The sequence below is a fragment of the Scyliorhinus canicula genome, chromosome 20 (genome assembly GCF_902713615.1).
Source record: "Scyliorhinus canicula chromosome 20, sScyCan1.1, whole genome shotgun sequence".
NCBI lineage: Eukaryota > Metazoa > Chordata > Chondrichthyes > Carcharhiniformes > Scyliorhinidae > Scyliorhinus > Scyliorhinus canicula.
In genome coordinates, this window is record NC_052165.1 from 16,250,336 (window position 1) to 16,276,142 (window position 25,807).

At 47.6% G+C, this 25,807-nt stretch overlaps 1 long non-coding RNA gene across 1 annotated transcript in view; it reads left to right on the forward strand.

Moving 5' to 3' along the window:
* LOC119954703 overlaps positions 1–25,351 on the forward strand; it is a 26,942-nt gene extending 1,591 nt beyond the window's left edge. Inside the window, exons 2-4 of the long non-coding RNA XR_005458300.1 lie at positions 12,006–12,201; positions 19,198–19,322; positions 25,295–25,351. This is a non-coding gene — a long non-coding RNA (uncharacterized LOC119954703). The remainder of the gene's footprint in view (positions 1–12,005; positions 12,202–19,197; positions 19,323–25,294) is intronic.
* The last annotated feature ends 456 nt before the right edge of the window (positions 25,352–25,807 follow it).

Below are 25,807 nucleotides of genomic sequence, written 5' to 3' on the forward strand. Positions count from 1 at the left end.
ACCTAGTGGAGTGGTGTGACGACAACAATCTCTCTCTCAATGTCTGAAAAGCTGATCGTTGACTTCAGGAAGCAAAGTATTGTACACACCCCTGTCTGCATCAATCGTGCCGAGGTGGAGATGGTTGACAGCTTCAAATTGCTAGGTGCACATCACTAAAAATCTGTCCTGGTCCACCCACGTTGAAGCTAGAACCAGGAAAGCACAACAGTGCCTGTACTTCCTCATGAAACTAAGGGAATTCGGCATGTCCTGGTATGGCAACTGCTTGGCCCAAGACCGTAAGAAACTACAGAGAGTCGTGAACACAGCCCAGTCCATCACGCGAATCCGCCTCCCATCCATTGACTCTGCCTTGGGAAAGTGGGCAGCATAATCAAAGACCCTTCCCACCCGGGTTATTCACTCTTCCAACTTCTTCCATTCGACAGGAGATACAAAAGTCGAGAACACGCACTAACGGATTTAAAAACAGCTTCTTCCCCGCCGTTACCAGACTCCAGAATGACGCTTTTGTGGACTGAACTAATCTCTTCACACGTCTTTTCTACTGAGTAGCACTACACTCCGTATGCTTCAGCCAATGCCTGTGTCTATGTATTTACATTGTGTATTTATGTTTGCCCTATGTTTTTTTTTCACATGTGGAATGATCTGTCTCGACTGTACGCAGAACAATACTTTTCACTGTACCTCAGTACACGTGCCAATAAACAAATCCAATCCAAACATTTTCATTGGGTAAGTGTGCCAAAAGATTTGGAGCAACAATGCGTAAGAAGAGTGAAGGTACAGATCAGCCTTGGTATAACGAATGATGGAACCATCTCAAGAGACTGAATTATTCATTCCTATTCCCACACGGTAATCCTCTAAAATGAGCATTGGATAGGGCTGCAAAGTGAAGTTTATCAGCAAAAATGAGACAGAAACAATCTGTGATTGGAGGAGTAGTAGGCACCAGCGGTAGTGATTTGGGGGCCTGGTGTTTGGGGGCCTGGGTGTTGAGTGAATGCAAAGACAATAGCAACTGGAGTGGAATCCAGCATACCAGAGCAGAGAATGAGGCTGCAGGAATGTAGTCCTCTACCATCTGAATAGGTCTGTGTGAGAGAGAGAGATAGAGTTGGGATGGGAAAGGTGTGGGGGGGGGGGGGAAGAGATAGGTGTGGGGGGGGGGGGGAAGAGAGAGGTGTGGGGGGGGAAGAGTGAGATGGGGGGGAAGAGAGAGGTGTGGGGGGGAAGAGAGGTGTGGGGGAAAGAGTGGGGGGGAAAGAGATGTGGGGGAAAAGTGGAGGAGGAAGAGAGAGGTGTGGGGGGGAAGAGTGGAGGAGGAAGAGAGGTGTGGGGGAGGAAGAGAGGTGAGGGGGAAGAGGGGGGAAGAGGTGTGGGGGAAAGAGGTGCGGGGGAAGAGTGGAGGAGCAAGAGAGGTGTGGGGGAAGAGGGGGGAAAGAGGTGCGGAGGAAGAGAGGTGTGGGGGAAGAGAGAGTTGTGGGGGGAGAGTGGGGGGAAAGAGAGAGGTGTGGGGGAGGAAGAGAGAGGTTTGGGGGGAAAGCGAGAGGTGGGGGGGAAGAGAGGTGTGGAGGGGGAAGAGGTGTAGGGCGGGAGAGAGGTGTGGAGGGGGAAGAGACGTGTGGGGCGGGAGAGAGGTGTGGGGGGGAGAGTGGGGGTAAAGAGTGATGTGTGGGGGGAAGAGTGGGGGAGGAAGAGAGAGGTGGGGGGAAGAGAGGTGTGGGGGGGAGAGGTGTGGGGCGGGAGAGAGGTGTGGGGCGGGAGAGAGGTGTGGGGGGGTAAAGCGAGAGGTGTGGGGGGGAAGAGAGAGGTGTGGGGGGTAAAGCGAGAGGTGTGGGGGGTAAAACAAGAAGGGGAAGAGAGAGGTGTGGGGGGTAAAGCGAGAGGTGTGGGGGAGAAGAGAGAGGTGGAGAGGTGGAAAAGAGAGGTGGGGGTTGGAAGAGAGATGTGGGGGAAGAGAGAGGTGGGGGCGGGGGAAGAGAGGTGGGGGGGTGGAAGAGAGGGGTGGGGGAAGAGAGAGGTGGGGGGGTGGAAGAGAGGGGTGGGGGTGGAAGAGGTGGGGAAGAGAAGGGGCAGAGATAGGTTGGGGGGGAAGAGTGTGGGATGGAAGAGAGAGGGTAAGAGAGTGTGTGGGGGTGGAGAGAATGGTGGAGAGAGAGAGAGAGAGTGCTTGAGGAGGGGTAGAAAGCGTGGAAGGAGGGCAAATGTGAGGGGACGTGAGCAAGTGTGAGGAGGCTTGAAGGTGTGAGAGGGGTAATAGAGTTACGGTGTTTGAGAGTGCGCGTGAGGCGAGTGTGTGTGTGTGTATTGGGGCAAAGTGTCCATAAGTCTGGCTCATTCCCAGTATCAGTGATTTCACTCATTTTCACCCAGACACACACACACACCCCGTCATGCACTCTCATTCAGTCTCACAGTGGGTGGGGGTGACTGAGTGAGCACCCTGATTTGAGAGTGAGCCGGAAACAAGCACTCTCACCCTATTACACTCTACTTTATTATTGTGGGTTTTTTGCTCAACTAGTTGTTTCAATTCATACCTCAAGTTCGTTTTTTAATTCAAGCATAACGTTATGTCAAACTTCCGTAATTTACTCATTGGCCCCTTGAGTGATAAAAATTTTGAAATTTGGCCCCACCTTGAAAAAAGGTTGGACAGACCTGCTGGAGAGAAGGTACCTTAGAAGAGAACAATCCTTCAGATGATGCACAGTCACGTCTTCCATCCTTCCCAAGCACCAGCACAGATATTGGCACGTGAGTCAGGTGATGAGCCGTAGGGTTTACGTATCATGAAACACGTAGCACAACATAGCAACTGCAGGTACTGGTGACGGGGACAGTGAGGAGAGAGTTTGCTGCTGGAGAGAAAGTTCTGTCCTAACTCTCCTGAGCAGCTTTGTGATGAGAACTCAAGGGGACCAGCCATGAAAAGGAAACTGCAAATTACTCACTCGGAGAGCATCTTTTAGTTGGACCATAACATCTCATCCGACTGAGTTTTACTACAGGGCGGAATACTGGGCTGAGCTCTGATTTAGCATTGAAATAAAATCATGGCCCTAATTAAATCATAAATCTCAATTTGCGTGTATTATTTGAGAGACCCACACCAGGGATCTTGGATAACTTAAAAACCTCCCACAGCTTCTGAGTTCTGATTGGGAATGCAGCAATAAATGCTCCACCCAAATCTAATCGCATGACCACTGGCTTCCCATTGGGACAGTGGATTAAAATCAAGCATGTAAAACACCCTTGTCTATTTGGGAGGCAATGGGCTGGATTCTCCAGTCGCCGACGGCGAAATGGCGTTCGGCGGCCAGCCAGAGAATCCGAGTTCCCGACCAAATCGGGGCGGCGCTGCTTTCGCGATGCTCCACCCCCTCCAAACCAGCGTACCCTAGGAATACGCCACGCCACGTACCGACGGCCTCAGGACGCCCGTCCCCCGATGCTCCGCCCTCAACCGGCTGAGTTCCTGACAGCGTGGGGCACGTGTGGTCTCACCCGTTGGGAGCTCGGCTTGGTGGTCGCGGACTCAGTCCAGTGCCGCTACAGTCGGGGGAGGACTGACTTGCAGGCGGGGGGGACACTATTCGGGGCTGGGGGCACTGTGTGGGGGGGGGGGGGTGGGTTGGGAGTGGGGGGGAGGGGAGTGGTCCGGGGCACATGAGCCAGCCAAAGGGGGGGACTATTTTACGGGCTGGGTCCGCGAGCGGCCGGCGCCATGTTGCACGTCGTGGCCGCTGCAAGCTGCCACCGTGCACATGCACGGCACGGATCTGGCAATTCTCTGGGGCATATCAGCACCTAGAGCCGGGTGTTCTACGCTGCCGTCCTCCTAGCCCCCAGAAAAACGGGGAATCAGTAGCTGTTTTACGCCATCACCGTTCCCACGCTAGCCTGGCGGCATAGCCCCAGAATCAGAGAATCCAGCCCAATATCTGTGGAGATTTTGAAGAACTTCAGTCATGCCAGAAGTTTCAAGCAGACCTGTAGTCAAATCTGGCGTGACACTATCATCAAATTCGCAGCCACAGCGAATTTTATGTTCTTTAAAGTTGCCACTGGCGACAGAAAACTACAGCCACTCGCAGCCGCAATATTTTCTCCGACATTACACTTCATCTCCCTTTCCATAATCGACAGGATTATGAAGATGACTCCGCAATCTTAATGCGGCAGGATTCCTGAAGGAATAGGTGGTTATAGTTTGCAGCTACATGACTCTAAGTGCTCCGTTGCACAATGCAATTATTTCTAAGAATTGGAAATGATTCCACAGTCCAAAGATGTGCAGGTTAGGTGGATTGGACATGATAAATTGCCCATAGTGTCCAAAATTACCCTTAGTGTTGGGTGGGGTTACTGGGTTATGGGGATAGGGTGGAGTTGTTGACCTTGGGTAGGGTGCTCTTTCCAAGGGCCGGTGCAGACCCGATGGGCTGAATGGCCTCCTTCTGCAGTGTAAATTCTATTCCCAGTGTTCAGCTTTCGAAAGTTATCTGCACCACATCATTGAAAGTAAATGTAATTCACAGTTTTATATACATAGATACATAGAATTTACAGTGTAGCAGGAGGCCACTCAGGCCATTGAGTTTGCACTTAAGCCCACCCTATGCCCGTAACCCTGCAACCCCATCTAACCTAAGGGCAATTTATCATGGCCAATCCACCTAACCTGCACATCTTTGGACTGTGGGAGGAAACCGGAGCACCCGGAGGAAACCCACACAGACATAGGGAGAATGTGCAGACTCTGCACAGACAGTGACCCAAGCAGCAATTGAACCTGGGACCCTGGCGCTGCGAAGCCATAGTGCTAACCACTATGCTACCGTGTTGCCCTGTCATGATTCTTTCATTTTAAGGCAGTTCATGGTCCCATCACTATATGACCCTGAAAATTAAATGCTTGGGAATTAAAATTATCGTCAACTGCAATACCCCATGACACCCCTGCGATATCCAAGGACACCGGTTGAACACATAAATCAGGTACATAGCATGGAGTATTCACAAAGAACATTATCAGTGTGTTACCACAGTTTTTCACAATGGCTTGACTTGGGAATATTCTGTGATATTACCCGGTGAGTAATACCGGGTATTGCTCGCAGCATACAGTACTGCACAACATTTACCTGCAGAGAGACAGACATCATCATCGAGGTCGTGAAGGAAAAAAAATAACAAAGAACAAAGAAAATTACAGCACAGGAACTGGCCCTTCGGCCCTCCCAGCCTGCGGCGATCCAGATCCTTTATCTAAACCTGTCGCCTATTTTCCAAGGATCTATTTCCCTCTGTTCCCCGCCCGTTCATATATCTGTCCAGATGCTTCTTAAATTATGCTATCGTGCCCGCCTCTACCACCTCCGCTGCAAAGCGTTCCAGGCACCCACCACCCTCTGCGTAAAAAACTTTCCACGCACATCTCCCTTAAACTTTCCCCTTCTCACCTTGAAATCGTGACCCCTGTAGTTGACACCTCCACTCTTGGAAAAAAGCTTGTTGCTATCCACCCTGTCCACACCTCTAACCCTAACCCTAACAGTAAAACGTTTTCAGAATCACCCCTATTATAGTATGCCATACAAGATTGTATGTCAAGGTGATCAATAAACAGTTTAACTGAATTGGCTTCACCCGTCAAGAAACAAACCACTATCCATATCTGGAGGTACATGTTTATCAGTGAGCAGCTGTCTTCAGATTGGCAGAACGTCAAATGCAGCCTTGTGCTATCTGTGAAACCAGTGCTATCTGCTGCACATATATTAAGCCAAATAGTGGGGGGGATTCAGTTGTATGGAACATTAGAAAATCGAAGTTAAGGGAGAAGGTAGAACTTAAACTAGTTAAAGTGGGGGGGGGGGGGGGGGTGGTTAACAGAGGTTAGTAAAGCTTCCTGAAAAAGTCATAGATTAGAGACTATGGAAAGCAGCAGGAATCTAACTTCAGGTACAGCAGAACAGGGGCTGGTTTAGCACAGTGGGCTAAACAGCTGGCTTGTAATGCAAAACAAGGCCAGCAGCGCGGGTTCAATTCCCGTACCGGCCTCCCCGAACAGGCGCCGGAATGTGGCGACTAGGGGCTTTTCACAATAACTTCATTGAAGCCTACTTGTGACAATAAACTATTATTATTATTGTACGGGGGCAACTATGAGAAGGGAGGCGGTCAATGCAGAACTGAAGGTGTTGTACTTAAGTGCGCGCAGTAGACGAAACAAGGTAAATAAGCTTGTAGCGCACATTGAAATTGGCGGTTACGATGTTGAGGGGATCACAGAGACGTGGGTGCGAGGGGATCGAAATATCCAAGGATATGTGTCCTATTGATAGGACAGGCAGAGGGGGCAAGTTTGTCTTGTTAGTAAGAAATTTAATTAAATCGATAGCAAGAAGCGATATAATAATAATCTTTTTATTGTCACAAGTCGGCTTACTTTAACACTGCAAAGAAGTTACTGTGAAAAGCCTCTAGTCGCCACATTCCAGCATCTGTTCGGGTACACAGAGGGAGAATTCAGAATTCGCAGCCGGTACAGGAATTGAACCTGTGCTGCTGGGCTTGTTCTGCATTACAAACCAGCAGTCTAGCCCACTGAGCTCAACCAGCCCACATAAAGGCATAAAATCTGTGTGGGTAGAGTTGAGGAATTGCAAAGGAAAAAAGACACTGATGGGAGTTATGTTCAGGCCCCTAGAAGTAGTCAGGATGTGGGGCAGAAAATAAATAGGAGATGGAAAAGGCATATAATAATTAACAGAGGTTAGTAAAGCTTCCTGAAAAAGTCATAGATTAGAGACTATGGAAAGCAGCAGGAATCTAACTTCAGGTACAGCAGAACAGGCAATATTACAATAATTATGGGGGACTTCAATATGCAGGTGGACTGGGACTGGGAAGATCAGGTTGGTAGCAGATCCCAAGTAAAGGAATTTGTGGAATGTCTACAAGATGGATTTCTGGAGCAGCTTTTGGTCGAGCCCACGAGAGAACACACCATTCTAAATTTGGTGATGGCAGACTTGACTAGGGAACTGAAGGTAAAGGAACCCTTAGGGGGCAGTGACCACAGTATGATAGAATGCACCCTGCAGTTTGACAGGGAAAAGTTCAAGTCAGATGTAACGGTATTACAATTGGATAAAGGTAGCTACAAAAACATGAGGGAGGAGCTGGCCAGCATTGATTGGAAGGGGAGCCTAGCAGGGAAGACGGTAGAACAACAATGGCAAGAGTTTTGGGGGCTATTTTGGAAGTACAACAGAAATTCATTCCAAAGTGGAGGAAACATGCTAAGGAGAGGATGAGGCATTCATGGCTGACAAGGGCAGGACGGTAGCACAGTGGGTAGCACTTTTGCTTCACAGCTCCAGGGTCCCAGGTTCGATTCCCGACTTGGGTCACTGTCTGTGTGGAGTCTGCATGTTCTCCCTGTGTCTGCATGAGTTTCCTCCGGGTGCTCCGGTTTCTTCCCAAAAGATGTGCTGTTAGGTAATTTGGACATTCTGAATTCTCCCTCGGTGTACCCGAACAGGCGCCGGAATATAGCGATTAGGGGCTTTTCACAGTAACTTCATTGTATTGTTAATATAAGCCTACTTGTGACAATAAAGATTTTTAAAAAGTCAGGGACAGGATAAAATCAAAAGAAAATGCATACAATGTGGTGAGGATTAGTGGGAAGCCAGAGGATTGGGAAGCCATTAAGAGCAAGCAGAAAACAACTAAAAAAGCAATAAGGGGGAGAAGATGAAATATGAGTGTAAGCTAGCCAGTAATATAAAAGAAGATAGGAAGAGGTTTGTTAATATACAAACGGTAAGAGAGAGGCAAAAATAGACATTGGACCATGGGAAAACACTGGAGAAGTAGTAATGGGAAACAAAGAAATGGCAGAGGAACTGAATAGGTACTGTGCATCACTCTTCACGGTGAAAGACACCACTGGCATACTGTCACAACACCCTGGACTAGGATGTGGTCAATTCCAGACCCGGAGTCTCAACACAATCGATTAATCAACAATTCTTAGAAAAATACCCCAAATCTTTGGCCCTTGGCTGCCCAATAATTACATTAACCGGATTTGTAAATTGAAATGCAATTACTTTTTGTTTGTAACAAGAACGACAATGAAATATGCAGCAAATGCAACTCATTAACTATTATCTAGTTTCTAATCCCCTATTTTAACTTGCTCCAGCCTCTACACACAGACACACGGCAATCAAACAGAGGGGAAGAGAGGGGTGATTAATAATAAGTAGAAGGAAAAAAGAGTCTTTGTTTCAGATGGTTGTCTTTAGCACACTGGCCTTCAAACCAGGCTTTCAAGTCGAGATTTCTGCTTTCTGGTCTGCAATGGCTTCCACTGTAGATTCAATCAGCTCACAGAATCTCTGGTGAAAACACGAGGGAGAGAGAGCAGTGTCCTTTTCTCTTGTGTGTCCTGGTCCCAACTCTGCTTTCCTTCGGTCTCTGGAAATTATCCACTCAGGCAGGATCCAATCATCACCTGTTACCGGGCAGAATATGGGGCGGGATTCTCCATCGGCGGCATCTTCTGCTTCGCAGGCAGTGCACTCATGCCCACCGGTTTCCAGACGGCGTTGGGGTGGCCACAATGGGAAACATCATTGGCTGTCTGCCGGGACAGAGGATCACTCTGCCAGCAGGGGCGTGCCGCACCAGAAAACGGTCTGGCTGGATGAGGAATGCTGCCCGTGACCTTCTGGCCAATTAATTGGCCACCAGCCAACCAATGCAACCGAGTCCCACCCCATCTCTTGGATGCTACAAAGTCTGAGTTCTGCTGTCGAAAGTGAGCAGAGTGTATTATGTTGCAACTTTCTGAATTCCTCATTCTCTCTACTGCTTGACTTAAAGACACATGTCCATTAATCACCCATGGATCAAAATGATAACAGCAAAAATAAAGGGGAAATAAGGTAATCAACAGGAAGGGACCTTACATAACCAGAGTCAGGGGGCAGAGGTGAGTGTAGTGGCCATCACTAAGGAGAAGGTGTTGTGGAAGCTGAAAGGTTTGAACGTGGATAAATCATCCCGATCGAATGTACCACAGCCAGGGTTCTGAAGGAGACAGCTGAGGAGATTTTGGAGGCATTGGTGGTGACCTTTCAGGAATCACTGGAGTGAGGGAGGGTCCCAGAAGTCTGGAAAGTGGCTAATGTAATACGCTTGTTTAAGAAGGGAGGAAAGCAGAAGACGGGAAATTATAGGCTGGTTAGCCTGACCGGTCGTTGGTAAGATTTTAGAGTCCATTATTAAGGATGAGATTGCGGAGTACTTGGAAGTGCATGATAAAATAGGACTGAGTTAGCATGGCTTCGTCAAGGGGAGGTCATACCTGACAAATCTGTTTGAATTCTTTGAGGAGGGAACGAAGGTGTTAAACAAAGGAGAGCCAGTGGACATGATCTATTTGGATAGGCCTTTGGCAAGGTGCCATACAGGAGACTGCTCAATAAGATAAGAGCCCATGGTGTTAGGGGCAAGTTACTGGTATGGATAGAGGATTGGCTGACTGGCAGAAGGCAGAGAGTTGGATAAAGGGGTTCTTTTCAGGATGATAGTGGGTGACGAGTGGTGTTATGCAAGGATCTGTGAATTCACGACATACATTAATAATCTGGAAGAAGGAACTGAGGGAATTATTGCTAAGTTTACAGTTCATACAAAGATATGTAGAGGGAACAGATTGTATTGAGGAAGCAGTAAGGCTGCAGGAGGACTTGGACATGCTTGGAGAGTGGGAAATGAAGTGGCAGATGGAAAACAATGTGGAAAGGTGTGAGGTTATGCACTTTGGTAGGAAGAATAGCACAGACTATTTTCTAAATGTGGAAAGGCTTCGGAATTCTGAAGCAGAAAGGAATGTAGGTGTCCCAGTTCAGGAATCTCCTAAGGTTGACATGCACATTCAGTTGGCAGTTGGGAAAGAAAATGCAATGTTAACATTCATTTCGAGAGGGCTAGAATACAAGAACAGGGATGTACTGCCGAGGGTGTGTAAGACTCCAGTCTGACCAATTTTGGAATGTTGTGAGCAGTTTTGGCCCTCATCTAAGGAAGAATGTACTGGCCTTGGAGGAGGTCCAGAGGAGGTTCACAAGAATGATCCCCAGAATGAAGGATTTTTCATATGAGGAGAGGTTGAGGATTCTGGGTCTGAAATCTATGGGAGTTTAGAAGGATGAGGGGGATCTTACTGAAACTTACAGAATACTGAGAGACCTAGATAGAGTGGGCGTGGATAAGATGTTTCCACTGGTAGGAGAGACTAGAACCCGAGGGCATGGCTTCAGACTGAAGGGACGATTCTTTAAAACTAAGATGAGGAGGAATTTCTTCAGCCAGAGGGTGGTGAATCTGCGGAACTCTTTGCTGCAGAAGGCTGTGGAGGCCAAATCACTGTGTCTGTAAGGCAGAGATAGATAGATTCTTAATTAATAAGGGGATCAGGGGTTAAGCGAGAAGGTAGGAGAATGGGGATAGAAACATATCAGCCATGATTGAATAGCAGAGCAGAGACAATGGGTCGAATGGCCTAATTCTGCTCCTGTATCTCATAGTCTACATGCACCAAATGCTGGCACAGTCAGAGACAGAAATGGCCACCGGCTGCCTAAAGCCTCCCTTCTCCTCAATCAAGGCCATGCTGATGCATGGAGTACACACCCTGGATAAGCAAATTAAACCACCAAAGATCAAAATGTGAAACAACATCCTCAGCAAACTTGCTGGCTCTTCATGGGGTGCAGATGCTCAAGCCTTAAGGACCTCATCTCTTGCCGTCATCTACTCGACTGCAGAGTACTGTGCACCAGTATGGTACAACTCATCCCACACCAGTCTTGCAGATACCCAGCTCAACACAACCCAGTCCCTGAGCCACATCATGCCTCCTCACGTATGGTGGGAGATTGCAACAAGAAACCTCTTGAAGAAGGCTTACATCAACCTGGGCCTGCGCCTACACAAGGACCTCACCAATCCACCTGCTGCTGACCCCCCACCGTGCCAGCCTGTATGGCGAAGGCTACCGTGCTAAAGAATAACAGCAGAGGCCCTACGGCAGCAGGAATGGAACCTACACACCACTATTGAAAACCACTTCCTCATCACAGATCCCACAGTCCGCCCACCTAGCCTCAACCTGCCGCACCAATATTGAGAATCCCTCGACCATTTCCTCATTGGCCAAATCCTCTGTGCAACAAATCAGCACAAGTGGGGCCTTGCAGAGAACCCAGACTGCAGCTGTGGTGAACCCCAATCAATGACTCGCATCGCTGTAGTCTGCCCCCCTGACAGAACTCAGCAAAGGATTCAGCAAGCTCCATTTAATCACTGCGGAAGCTATTACCTGTCTTGTCGATTACTGCATACGTTTATTAAAAGTTGCACCTTCACTTCAGCAAGAATCAATCAGTGTGTCAGGAGTTAAGCTGCTGCATTAATTACCTGCAGATTCCTGCATGCAAATCGGGATTTTGTCCTTCCTTCATTTTCAATTGCTACTTCTAACTGCCACTTCTTGCCTTATTTTCCCTTTTACCCTTTCCAGAGAGCACCATTAGATTAAAACTTTACAACTTTTCTAAACACTGTAAGAAGTTCTTCCCCATCGCATCCTCCACCCACCCCACCACAATGCAGCATTTTAGTGTCCACATGTCTTTCAAGTATACTTACACTGTCATTTGCTGAATTGTATTTTTAGGCTATTTCTCTGCAGCAGGTTTAAAATACACTTGGAGTTGTGCATCTGAGAAAGTGAGTGGAACCAGGAAAATACTTTTCAATTGGAACATTAGAATTCTGGCTGGATTTGCACCAGTTCAACTGTTGGGCACTGAATCATTCTTATTCGTTAAAAAGGAGTCAATGTTTCATTTCTGTTCCTCCAATAGTTTCTTTTTAAATTAGAATTGTCTTTATTACTTCAGGAATGTGGTTGTCACCGGCAAGGCAGGCACTTACTACCCATTCCGAATTGCCCTTGCAACGATGGTAATAAGCTGCCTTCTCGAACCATTGCAGTCCATGTCATGTAGGGGCACCCACAGCGCTGTGAGGGAGACAGTCCCAGAATGTCGGTACGGTGACATTGAAGAAGCAACAATATATTTCCAGGTCAGGATGGTGAGTGACTTGGAAGGGAATTTGCAGGTGATTGTGTTCACATGCCCTTGCCATCCTTGCTCTTTGAGGCAGTAGAGGTCTCAGGTTTCGTAGTTTCACCAAATTTTTAAAAAATATAAATTTAGAGTACCCAATTAATTTTTTCCAATTAAGGGGCAATTTAGCGTGGCCAATCCACCTATTCTGCACATCTTTAAGCTGTGGGAGCGAAACCCACGCAGACACAGGGAGATTGTGCAAACTCCACACGGACAGTGACCCAGAGCCGGGATCGAACCTGGGACTTCAGCGCCGTGAGACTGCAGCGCTAACCACTGCACCACCGTGCTGCCCTAAGTTTCACCAAATTACTCTGAGATCCCATTTGTATATAACCTACTCCTTAACTTTTAGATTTGTCACCTTGATAACATTCTTACTCAACAAAGTATATAAATCACTCCTCAAACCTGTAAGACGTGGAAGGTCTACCTGACACAACATATTTTACAACAAGTAACTCCGCTAATAAAAGGTTTTAACTCCGTGTCGAACTGTGATTGAACCTGAGACACACGGTTCAATCTATCACGTAGCTTCCCTACAGGCCAGAAGGTGGCCACTCGGCCCATCGAGTCTGCCAACAGCCCGAAAGAACATCCTATCTCGGCTCACGTCCCCACCCTATCCCCACCCAACCTTTTGGACACCTTTTGGGCAGCACGGTAGCATTGTGGATAGCACAATCGCTTCACAGCTCCAGGGTCCCAGGTTCGATTCTGGCTTGGGTCACTGTCTGTGCGGAGTCTGCACATCCTCCCCGTGTGTGCGTGGGTTTCCTCCGGGTGCTCCGGTTTCCTCCCACAGTCCAAAGATGTGCAGGTTAGGTGGATTGGCCATGATAAATTGCCCTTAGTGTTCAAAATTGCCCTTAGTGTTGGGTAGGGTTGCTGGGTTATGGGGATGGGGTGGAGGTGTTGACCTTGGGTAGGGTGCTCTTTCCAAGAGCCAGTGCAGACTCGATGGGCCGAATGGCCTCCTTCTGCACTGTAAATTCTATGAAAGATGCAATTTATCACGCCAATCCACCTAAACTGCACATTTCTGGACTGTGGGAGAAAACCGGAGCACCCGGAGGAAACCCACACAGACACGGGAAGAATGTGCAAACTCCGCATAGACAGTCACCCGAGGCCGGAATTTAACCTGAGTCCCTAGCACTGTGCCACCATGCCGCCCTGATGCCCTTAAACTGAGGGTGTTTCTTAAACTATTCAAGCCTATTTAATTATCTGTATTTTAAAAAACTTCCCAAATTAAGTTTCAAAATATGTATTTTAACTTTTATTACCTTCACCAGTTTTCTCCCTTTTTTTCGGATGAGACACGGGGTGAACCGAGAAACACGGTACACAAGAGTACATTTTCATCTTTGTAAGAAGTCTTACAACACCAGGTTAAAGTCCAACAGGTTTGTTTCAAACACGAGCTTTCGGAGCGCAACTCCTTCCTCAGGTGAGGAAGGAGCAGTGCTCCGAAAGCTAGTGTTTGGAACAAACCTGTTGGACTTTAACCTGGTGTTGTAAGACTTCTTACTGTGCTCACCCCAGTCCAACGCCGGCATCTCCACATAATTTTCATCTTTAACACTATCCGTGTTGAGATTTGAGCATGTGTTGGGAATCATGGTGTCTCTGCAACCCCGCTCCCCACCCCGCCTCTGATTTCCCTGCTATCTCCCCCCCCTCCCCCCCCATCCCTCCCAGGATTCCCAGGTCCACCTTCCTTGACCACCCCATCCACCATCACCCCCTTGATTCCTGGGCCTTTTGTCCTTGGTCCTCTAATCCTAAACCCTGGGCGCGATTCTCAGCAACCATGATGGGTGGCAGAATAGCGGGAGGTGCGGGAGCGGACCTCCCGCTATTCTCCCCCCCTCCAAAATGGCGTGTCCGGTTTTGCGACACGCCGCTCGGAGAAACGCGGGCCACCGTTTTTCACGGCGGCCCAGATGGGCCGAGCGGCCTGCCGTTCCCGACCTGTTCACGACGGCGGCAACCACACCTGGTCGCTGCCGTTGTGAACATGGTGCGCCAGGTAAGTGTGGGGCCTAGGGGGGGCGGATCGGGGATCGAGCACCACGACCGTGCTCGGGAGGGGACGGGCCCGCGATCGGTGCCCACCGTTCACCGGGCCGGCGTCTCAAGGGGACGCACTCTTTCCCCTCCGCCGCCCCGCAAGATCAAGGCGGCACGTCTTGCGGGGCGGCTGAGGGGAACGACGGCAACCGTGCATGCGCGGGTTTGAGCGGTCCAACCCGCGCATGCGTGGCTGACGTCATTAGGCGCCGCCGCCGCGTCATTCTTGGCGCGCCGGGCCTTGAAGCCAGGGACAAGGCCCAGCGGCCGTGTTTCCCGGTACGGCCTTCCTATCCCCCCGGGGAGGGGAGAGTAGGGTTTCATGACGGCGTCAGGCCTTGCGGAGATTCTGCCCCCTGTGTTCACTCCTGTGCCTGAGGATCTTTGTGACACTAGTGCTGTTCGCATGTGACGCTTACTCATAGATACTTTGTTGTTCCTGCAACACTTGTGAAAAGTGGCGCCCTTTAATGTGCCTTCTTTTCTCATCTGTTCCTATTCTGCTGAACAGCTACAAATAATCCACTGAATCTTCTGGGTTTAATATGTCTGTGGCCTGAAATGCAAGCACGGGCAGCAAACCTAGCCAGCTAGAAAGTTACAGGTAGTAGAAAACTGCGCACAAAACACACGTGCCATCTTTAATCACCCTGCCCTCATCCTGCACTGCTGCCACTGGACACAACCTCTATCCCACGATACACAATGGTAACGTCCCCAAGATCTTTATAAATGGCATTTATTTCTAGCTTGTATGCATTACAATATTTTTGTCAACGAGATGCAAAATGATTGGTTCCGAATGCTGCTGAGCGTTACTTCCTGTTCAAGATCAGAGCATAGAGTTTGCAGCCCAGTTTGAGAAATGAGGCAATTCTGGTAAATATACAAAACAGTATGGCGTATTGAGCAGCTGATCGAGAAAAGGGCAGCACGGTAGCATAGTGGTTAGCACAATTGCTTCACAGCTCCAGGGTCCCGGGATTGATTCCCGGCTTGGTCACTGTCTGTGCGGATTCTGCACGTTCTCCCCGTGTGTGCGTTGGTTTCCTCCGGGTACTCCGGTTTCCTCCTACAGTCCAAAGATGAGCAGGTTAGGTGGGTTGGCCATGCTAAATTGCCCTTAGTGTTCAAAATTGCCCTTAGTGTTGGGTGGGGTTACTGGGTTATGGGGATAGGGTGGAGGTATGGGCTTGGGTAGGGTGCTCTTTCCAAGAGCCGGTGCAGACTCGATGGGCCAAATGGTCTCCTGCACTGTAAAGTCTATGAAAACAGCCTGTTCCACTGACACTCTGAACACAGCACAATCAGTAACTTCTAATCAGCACCAATAACAAATGCAACTAACAATGCAACTAATTGTGAGTAGTTAGCTGTGATTTTCGATTCAATTTTCATAAGCACATTTCCGTCGGGATTCTATAACTATACATGAAGCTAAATGGTGAATTTTGCAAGTATAAATATGGGACAAGAACAGTATAGGACTGATAGTGAATTAGTGTCAAACATAGTAGAGTGGTGAAGAGGCTGTGGTGAGGAAAACACAATCTTTTATTCTCGGGTCTTGTCCAAATACCCAGAAGATGCTGCAGGGCATGAATAAAACCCACAAAGCATCCCATGACCGGACGCAGTACTCTGTCCCCTGTGCCTCACCCATTACTACCCATCCCCTACTCTTTGATTCAGTCAAGGTTCTTAGTGTTCCTCCTAAGAAAAAAGCCAATCAGCGAATCTCACTAAGTTAGCACCAGGAGTTCCTCCTCAACCTGGCAAGTGTGGAAATCCTGGTATTCTGGAAGATTGACCCATCCAGAAAAAACAGTCCTCCCTGAGAATGCATCACAAAACCTGGTCACTGTTCCTGACCTGAAGCCAACAGATGGTGAACACATGACAGCTCTGTGGTGACATGCCTGCAGATAATATTCCAAGCGCTCAGCAGTGTGACCTCCCACCAGCAGGTGGCGTCAGACATCAGTCAGGTGACATCTGGCTGCCAGCAGAAGGTTGTAAAGCATAGATAAGAATAGTTGGACATAAGGATAGTTCCAGGAGAGTCTAATGTAACTCTGTAATAACTTGGTCCATATAAGATTCTGATTATTGCCTTACCACGTGCACATTAATAAATCATCTGGCAAAGTCACCGGCAGTTTTGTAGCTACATTGCAAGACAAGAACACAAAACATAACAAGCTCCTATGTGAGCTGAGAGCCCAGCATCATATAGACTCTATCTCACCCAAACAGAGCAGTTGAAAATCTGTAGTTGGGGAAAGGGAGGGGTGGTTCTAAGTGGGAGAATGTGCTCCCCCAACACCTCCTCCCCCCACCCCTCCACCCTCCAGGACCTCAGTTACTGCCCTCGCTGAAGCTGACAGGATTAAAAGAAGACCCCCCCCCCCCCCATTCGTTGAATTGGCTGGTGGACAACTTTGGGTGCATCTGGGAACCCCTGCCCACCAAAACATGTCAGTATACTAGCCATTGGTAAATAAGGATGAGGTATCTTTAGTATGTCCTTCTGAATGTGAATGACAGTAATTTCTTTTTAAATTACCCTTGCAGGCTATGGTAGCAGCCTACACCTTCCAACTTCTGTTTGTACGCCTGCATTTATTGGGTATAGCGAACAACAAACCTGCCTTCATCCGCTCCGAGATCAGGGACATATGGAAATTCCCAGTGTCGGGAGTTATCTCCCACATCCTGTTGTACTGCGAAAAGACAGGTCGAGACTCTGACCAACGAAATCCTACGAGGCAGTAACAAAGGCATATTTAGAAGGAATACCCTTCAAGAAAACCTTAAGAGCTCTTCCCCCATGCATAAAGCTTCTCTTTATACGCTCTGCGGATGAGCAGGCTGGGAACACAGCGGGATTGCGTTGTAAATGTGCATTTCTATTTACACATATTAAGAAATGAATTAAATATCAAATCACGTTCTTGAACAAATGTTGAAGAGTGCAAGACCAGAAACTAAATCCTAGCTGGAGGGGTTGCAGTGGGGCCACTCGAGTGTGATTTCCCGAAATCTGTGCAAGCCCGACAAGAATCATGTCCGCTGTGAGCACCAAGTGGCAGGGTCACCACCGAGACACACTCCACAATTTAAATAAGTGCCTCTCATGTTACTTTATCACATATTAAAATGCATGTAATGTGCCTTTATATTAGAATGTGGAAATTTGATCAGTCACTGATTATTTAGCTACTTTATTTGGTATGCTTTCTGTGAAATCAGTGTAGATTATTTGCCTAAACCTGCACAACCTGATGTTAAACACCTTTAATATCCTCCAGCAGTCATCATTACACTATTCTCAGCTGTCAAGTCATCACAGAGGTCCTCAATGCAATGTCAAAAATGATAGAATTGAAAAGCAAATCATTTCCACTTCTTTGAGTTTATTACTGTCATTAAGAAAAGTTATCTTTTTTTTTAAATACTTTTTATTGAAGAAATTTTTCAGAGTACAAACATTTTAACCCCCCCTACATTTGAATTATATCAAAACAAAGTCAAACCCCCCTACTTAACAAGAATCCCCCCCACCCCCCCACCCGCGCGCCCCCCCCGCCCCCCCCCCCCCCCCCCCCCCCCCCCCCCCGCCGACGAACCGGCCGCCCGACCATCTTGTCATTTCTGGCAGTGTCCTCGGGCAGGCCTTGCCCGTGACACCACCGATACCGTGTTTCCTTCGTTGCTATCCCCCCTCCCCCCCCCCCCCCCCCCCCCTCCCCGCCCTCCCCTTCCCTCCCGGGTTGCTGCTGTCACGACCTCAGTTTCTATCTCTGATCTAAGAGGTCCAGGAAGGGTTGCCATCGCCTGAAAAAACCCTGCACCGACCCTCTCAGGGCGAATTTGATTCTTTCCAATTGGATGAAGTTTGCCATGTCGTTTAACCAGGTGTTAACACGGAGGCCTTGCGTCCCTCCACTGAATCAAGATCCTCCTCCGAGCCACCAAGGACGCAAAGGCTAATATTCCAGCCTCCCTCGCCTCCTGTACCCCCGGCTCCACCCCAACCCCGAAGATCGCAAGTCCCCATCCTGGCTTGACCCTGGACCCCACCACTCTCGACACCGTCCCTGCCACCCCCTTCCAGAACTCCTCCAGTGCCGGACATGCCCAAAACATGTGTGCATGATTCGCAGGGCTTCCCGAACATCTGACACACCTGTCTTCACCCCCGAAAAACCGACTCATCCTTGTCCCCGTCATGTGGGCTCTATGCAGTACCTTAAATTGAATGAGACTCAGTCTCGCACATGACGACGACGAGTTGACCCTCTCTAGGGCGTAAGAAAAGTTATCTTTAATGGTTAACCTGAAAATTACAACAAATTATCTTAAACATTGGCAACCGCAGCTCCCTTACAACACTGAGCCATCAAGATAGACCTGAAAAAGGTGAGCTAAAAATACATTGAAACAAAATTACTGTCACCTTTTTCTCTAAATTTCCAAGGCTGTAATCTATTTTGGAGATTTGAAAACATTTAAATAGCTATTTCAATTTGGCTGACATTTGAAAACCTTGCTTCGATTGCAGGTTTGTAATCATACACTGCGATCCATTATTCTATATATTAAGCTAATGCGCCTGACCCAACGAATTTAATCTTGGTCAATGGACGGGCAGCTAATTAGATCATCAGACAAGACTCAAGTATTTTATTTACTCTGAGATCCTGCAGAGTAAAACATGTCCCAGAGTGAGTTAAACCTATTGAAGGTAAACTTCTCCCCCTCTCCCCCCCCTTTTACTGATGGAAATAACTTTCAGATGTATTCTTACATTGTAACTTGCTTTTAATTTTCCTCATTTCTGTTTGCTGATCTTCAGTTTCTCTCCTCTCGTCTCCAGAAAGCATCGATCCTGAAAACCAGTGATACCAGCTTTGTCACCAAGCTCTCGGACCACCCCAACCCACCCAAGGTGATCGACATAACAACTGCTGGAACTACCTAGGGATTCGCTTTGCTGGGAATGTATGTGCCTCCATGACCTCGTCGGTGGCTTGACAAAAAGAACATAAGGGCAGCACGGTAGCATAGTGGTTAGCATCAATGCTTCACAGCTCCAGGGTCCCAGGTTCGGTTCCCGGCTGGGTCACTGTCTGTGCGGAGTCTGCACGTCCTCCCCGTGTGTGCGTGGGTTTCCTCCGGGTGCTCCGGTTTCCTCCCACAGTCCAAAGATGTGCGGGTTAGGTGGATTGGCCATGCTAAATTGCCCGTAGTGTCCTAAAAAGTAAGGTTAAGGGGGAGTTGTTGGATTACGGGTATAGGGTGGATACGTGAGTTTGAGTAGGGTGATCATTGCTCGGCACAACATCGCGGGCCGAAGGGCCTGTTCTGTGCTGTACTGTTCTAAATCTCTAAACATGTGATACAGGAGCAGAAATAGGCCATTCGGCCCTTCGAGTCTCTCCATCATTCAGTGAGATCATGGCTAATCTGATGTGATAATCCTCAACTCTACTTTCCCACCCTATTATCTTTTATTCCCTTGCTAATTAGAAATCTCTCTACCTCAGCCTTAAACATACAGAACGACCCAGCCTCCGCAGCCCTCTGCGGTAAAGAATTCCACATATTCACTACCCTCTGAGCGAAGAAATTCCTCCTCATCTCTGAATTAAATAGGTGACCCTTACTCTGATATTATACCCTCTGGTCCGAGACTCTCCCACAAGGGGAAACAACCTCTCACATGTATCCTGTCAAGTCCCCTGACAATCGTATATGACTCGACTCAGTAAGGCCATCTCTTATTCTTCTAAACTCCAATGAGTACAGGCCCAATCTACTTAACCTTTCTTTATTCGAAAATCCCTACATACCTGCGATCAATCTAGTGAACCTTCACCGAACTGCCTTCAATGTATCTTTCCCTCAGGTAGCAGGACCAAAACGGTTCTCTCCTTGTTTAGATCATTGGTGAGTGGTACACCTGCTGAGACCTGAACGCCTTAAGATTTGATGAGAAAACTTAAAAATAATTTTGAAGTGCCCCTCCTACAAAAAACAACTGAATCCACAAGAAAAATTTAACAGGAGGGAGGGAAATTAGGACCACCCAGCCCCCCCCCCCCCCCCCCCCCCCCCCCCCCCACCCTCCTCCATTTCAGCACTTGGCAACCAAGGCCACATTATGCAATTTCTTCAGCAGGCCAAAGTAGTTCCTCTAGCGATGAATGTATCCAACATAGTAATAGTAATAAGTCTTACAACACCAGGTTAAAGTCCAACAGGTTTGTTTCAAATCACTCACTTTCGGAGCACTGCTCCTTCCTCAGGTGATTCACCTGAGGAACAAGCAGTGCTCCGAAAGCTAGGGATTTGAAACAAACCAGTTGGACTTCAACCTGGTGTTGTAAGACTTCTTACTGTGCTCACCTCAGTCCAACACTGGCATCTCCACATCACAACATAGTAATATGAAGGGTACCTCTATCTGGCCCGGATTATGGAGTCAACAGTAAAGATTCCCAATTGGCATATCCCACCACTTGAGCCCAGATACGCATTCTCATGGATTTATAGCCCGACTAACTGTTACTGGTGTACAATTTCAGTCAATGCTGGCAGTCCACTGATAGCTCATTCCCAGCTGGTCATGTTTTATTTGTAAGACTAGATAGTAATCTGGATATTTTAATTCTGATCATTGGGCAGTGCATAATCGCGCAACCCATAACGTGCTGACCCTATGCCAGTTTCGGGGAACGGCCTCATCACATTACGAGGGCAAGCTCTGGTAATAGTTCGCCATTGCACAATGCGAGGATGGGTCACCAAGTATTTCTGCAAGATTTTGTTACGACGAAATATAATAACTAAATTTCAATTTCATATGCTGGACTCACATATAGAACATTTCTAAAGGGCAGTTTCAAGTATTAAAACAAAGTTAACTTAAGATGGCTACCAGAGGTCACCTGACGTGTCTGCAACTGCAGGTTGGCCAAATTTCTGGACATTTTAAATGTGGATTACAGCTAAGACATGTCTAGACATCCTTTGGGTAGAATTTCACACCTGCAATAAACAATGAGTGGGATTGTCCGGTCACACCCGCTGCCCGGAGAGAGTCCGATCCCACCGAAACTCAGTCTTCCACAGTGGGTCCTGCCACAACAGGCAGCGGGCCCACCACCACCACCTGTTCAAGAGCAACTAATGATGATTTAACAAATGCTGACGTTGGCAGAACTGCTCATGTCCCATGAAAACATTAAATAAAAATTCTCACCATGGAATTGCCTGCAACACTGGATATTGCTGGCATGTCATCTCAGCAATAACAACTTCTCTTGCTCTCCTTTTAAAAGAGAAAATAATGCATTTCAGTCATAAATAATCAATGATAGGTGGTGATCGATCAACTCTCAGACCTACATCAGAAAGAAGCACTCAAAGTTCTCAGAAAGGAAGCCATAAATTGTAGAATAGATGATGAACGTTGAGGCCATTCACAATTTCAAGGCTTGATGCCAGTCTGCTAGAGGGGAGTGCATGGATAAGATATACAACACAAGTGCACAAGGTTTTTTGATGAGAAATAACTTATTTTTCTGGAGGACCAGATAGTATTTTCCTTGACTGACAATTTTAGGATACTGGATCTTTACAGTCCCAATTTTAAAAAAGCTTGCATCCTGAGCAGTTAGCTCCAGTGTAAATATCGGGGACCATGCCAAAATTATGTTGTAAATGGCAGCTGGGATGAATGAATCCACTAATCATGTGTGCAGAAATATGCAGAATGACTTGGTAACATTGCAGTATACTGTGCGGCATGCAAAAGCATCAAGGCAACTGCAACTGGTTTAGTCAAGGCTAAATCGCTGGCTTTTAAAGCAGACCAAGGCAAGCCAGCAGCACGGTTCAATTCCCGTACCAGCCTCCCCGAACAGGCGCCGGAAAGTGGCGACGCGAGGTTTTTCACAGTAACTTCATTTAAAGCCTACTTGTGACAATAAGCGATTTTCATTTAATTTCATTTAATTTCAAATTCGTTCCGCATTCCTAACTGCAGCTGGTGATTCCCGCATGGCTGCTCCAACTCCTGCCTTACAGGCCCCAACAAAGCAAATTGCCTCCTGAGGCTTGGAAATAGTCCTGTGAAAACCTTCGGGCAGAAACTCCCTGATCTCATTGCTGCTGTTGTAACGACGGGAATCTGGAGCAGGTCACTGAGTTGGATGATCAACCATGATCATAAAGAAAAGCGGAGCAGGCTCGAAGGGCCAAATGGCCTACTCTTGCTCCTATTTTTTATGCTTCTCTGTTTCTGTGTAATATTGGTCATGGTAAGGGAGTGCTCAGCAGAACACTGGAACATAGGAACAGGAGTAGGCCATTCAGCCCATCTGGTTGACCGCCTGCTTCAATACCACTTTCCAGCACTATCTGCCTATCCCCTGTCGCTATTAGTCTTGAGAAACCAATTGATTCCTGTTTTGACCAAGCTGCTGCTACAGCCCTCCGAGGTAGAGAATTCCAAAGATTCACCAATGTCTAAGTGAAGCAATTCATCTTCATCACACTCTAAATGGCCTCTCCCTTTTCCTGAGATTTTGTCCCCTGGTCTTAGACTCACCAGCCAGGGGAAAACATCTTATCTCCATCCACCATGTCCAGTGGCGGACTGGCCAGGGTGTCAGCTTGCCCGATGGCAAGTGGGCCCCTGATGAAGTGGGCCCCCTATATCAAATAAAAATGCAATAAAGAAACAAACACAGACAATTGTTTTAGTAATAAAAAGGAATAAGAAAAAAAAGAGAACAGGACACAAATAAGCAGTGAATGAAAAGGAACGAACATAGAACATAGAACATTACAGCGCAGTGCGGGCCCTTCGGCCCTCGATGTTGCGTCGACCTGTGAAACCATCTGAAGCCTATCTGACCTACACTATTCCATTTTCATCTATATGTCTATCCAGTGACCACTTAAATGCCCTTAAAGCTGGCGAGTCTACTACTGTTGCAGGCAGGGCGTTCCACACCCCTACTACTCTCTGAGTAAAGAAACTGCCTCTGACATCTGTCCTATATCTACCACCCCTCAATTTAAAGCTATGTCCCCTCGTGTTGGTCATCGCCATCCGAGGAAAGAGACTCTCACTGTCCACCCTATCTAACCCTCTGACTATCTTATATGTCTCTATTAAGTCACCTCTCAGCCTTCTCCTCTCTAACAAAACAACCTCAAGTCCCTGAGCCTTTCCTCGTAAGACCTTCCCTCCATACCAGGCAACATCCTAGTAAATCTCCTCTGAACCCTTTCCAAAGCTTCCACATCCTTCCTATAATGTGGTGACCGGAACTGCATGCAGTACTCCAGGAGCGGCCGCACCAGAGTTTTGTACAGCTGCAGCATGACCTTGTGGCTCCAAAACTCAATCCCCCTACTGATAAAGGCTAGCACACCATATGCCTTCTTAACAGCCCTATTAACCTGGGTGGCAACTTTCAGGGATTTATGTACCTGGATGCCGAGATCTCTGTTCATCTACACTACCAAGAATCTTGCCATTAGCCCAGTACTCTGCATTCCTGTTACTCCTTCCAAAGTGAACCACCTCACACTTTTCCGCATTAAACTCCATCTGCCACCTCTCATCCCAGCTCTGCAGCTTATCTATGTCCCTCTGTATCCTATAACATCGTTCAGCACTATCCACAACTCCACTGACCTTCGTGTCATCTGCAGGGGAGGTAGTGGAAGGATGTGGAATAGGGGGGCCCGGGTCGGGCATAATTAAAGAAATTCCATGTTTTCAGCAAGAGTCTGTGAATTTAAAGATAAAGTTACAATTCGTGATTTGAGATGGTCGGCAACTTCAAAGGATATCAAGCAGTACATTGAACATAGAACAGTACAGCACAGAACAGGCCCTTCGGCCCTCGATGTTGTGCCGGGCAATGATCACCCTACTCAAACCCCCACGTATCCACCCTATACCCGTAACCCAACAACTCCCCCCCCTTAACCTTACTTTTTAGGACACTACGGGCAATTTAGCATGGCCAATCCACCTAACCCGCACATCTTTGGACTGTGGGAGGAAACCGGAGCAAACCCACACACACACGGGGAAGACGTGCAGACTCCGCACAGACAGTGACCCAGCCGGGAATCGAACCTGGGACCCTGGAGCTGTGAAGCATTTATGCTAACCACCATGCTACCGTGCTGCCGTAGTCTTGGTTCAGCCGGTACATCGGTCCAGGGCCCGGAGAGCCAAGAAGGGGCCCGTGAATTTCTGAAGGAACCTTAAAAATTATAATTAATTAGATAAATAAATCTCCAACTTCTTTCCTGAGATTTGTATTCTAACTTAATAAAATATAATTGTTTTTTAAAAGAGCAATACCAAATAAAAATGCAATAAAGAAACAAACAAATAATCACTCAGTGTATGAAGGAACGAAGCAGTGTTAAACGGATGTGAAAAGGAGTGGAGGGAGGGGGGTGGGGGCTGGTTCACCCGGGTCGGACATAGTTGGAAATCCACGTTTTCAGCAAGAGTGTGTGAATTTAAAGATAATGTTACAGTTCGTGATTTGAGATGGTCGGCAACTTGAAAGGATATCAAGCAGTACACAGGGTCGTGAGGTCACCGAAAAGGAGAAGCGGTACCTTTGACCGTGAATCATGAGGTCAAAGATATTGAAGTGATAAGCCATGATCGGTAAACTCAAAGGGTTGCGACTTGTAACACTACACTGGTATCAAACTAGACATGTTAACTTTGGTCGTGGGACCATTCTTAATGTCTTACTATAGTCGGACCAAACTTCTAAGTTTCAACAGTTGTCTCAGTTGCTTGCTGGTGTGAACACTGGACAGTGGATTGTTTCCTCTTCTGAAGCTGCATAGGCCACAGTAGTATTGACTAATGAACATAGCCTATTGAAGTGTAAGTAAGTTATTTTATATTTTTTATCAAGTAGGGGTTTATCTGGCGTTCCTTCAGGAAGGACATACTGGCACTGGAGCGGGTCCAGCGGAGATTCACACGGATGATCCCAGGAATGGTAGGCCTAACATACGATGAACGTCTGAGGATCGTGGGATTATATTCATTGGAGTTTAGGAGGTTGAAGGGAGATCTAATAGAAACTTACAAGATAATGAATGGATTGGATAGGATGGACGTAGGGAAGTTGTTTCCATTAGCAGGGGAGACTAGGACGCGGGGGCACAGCCTTAGAATAAAAGGGAGTCACTTTAGAACAGAGATGAGGAGAAATTTCTTCAGCCAGAGAGTGGTAGGTCTGTGGAATTCATTGCCACAGAGGGCGGTGGAGGCCGGGACGTTGAGTGTCTTTAAGACAGAAATTGATAAATTCTTGATTTCTCGAGGAATTAAGGGCTATGGGGAGAGAGCGGGTAAATGGAGTTGAAATCAACCATGATTGAATGGTGGAGTGGACTCGATGGGCCGAATGGCCTTACTTCCGCTC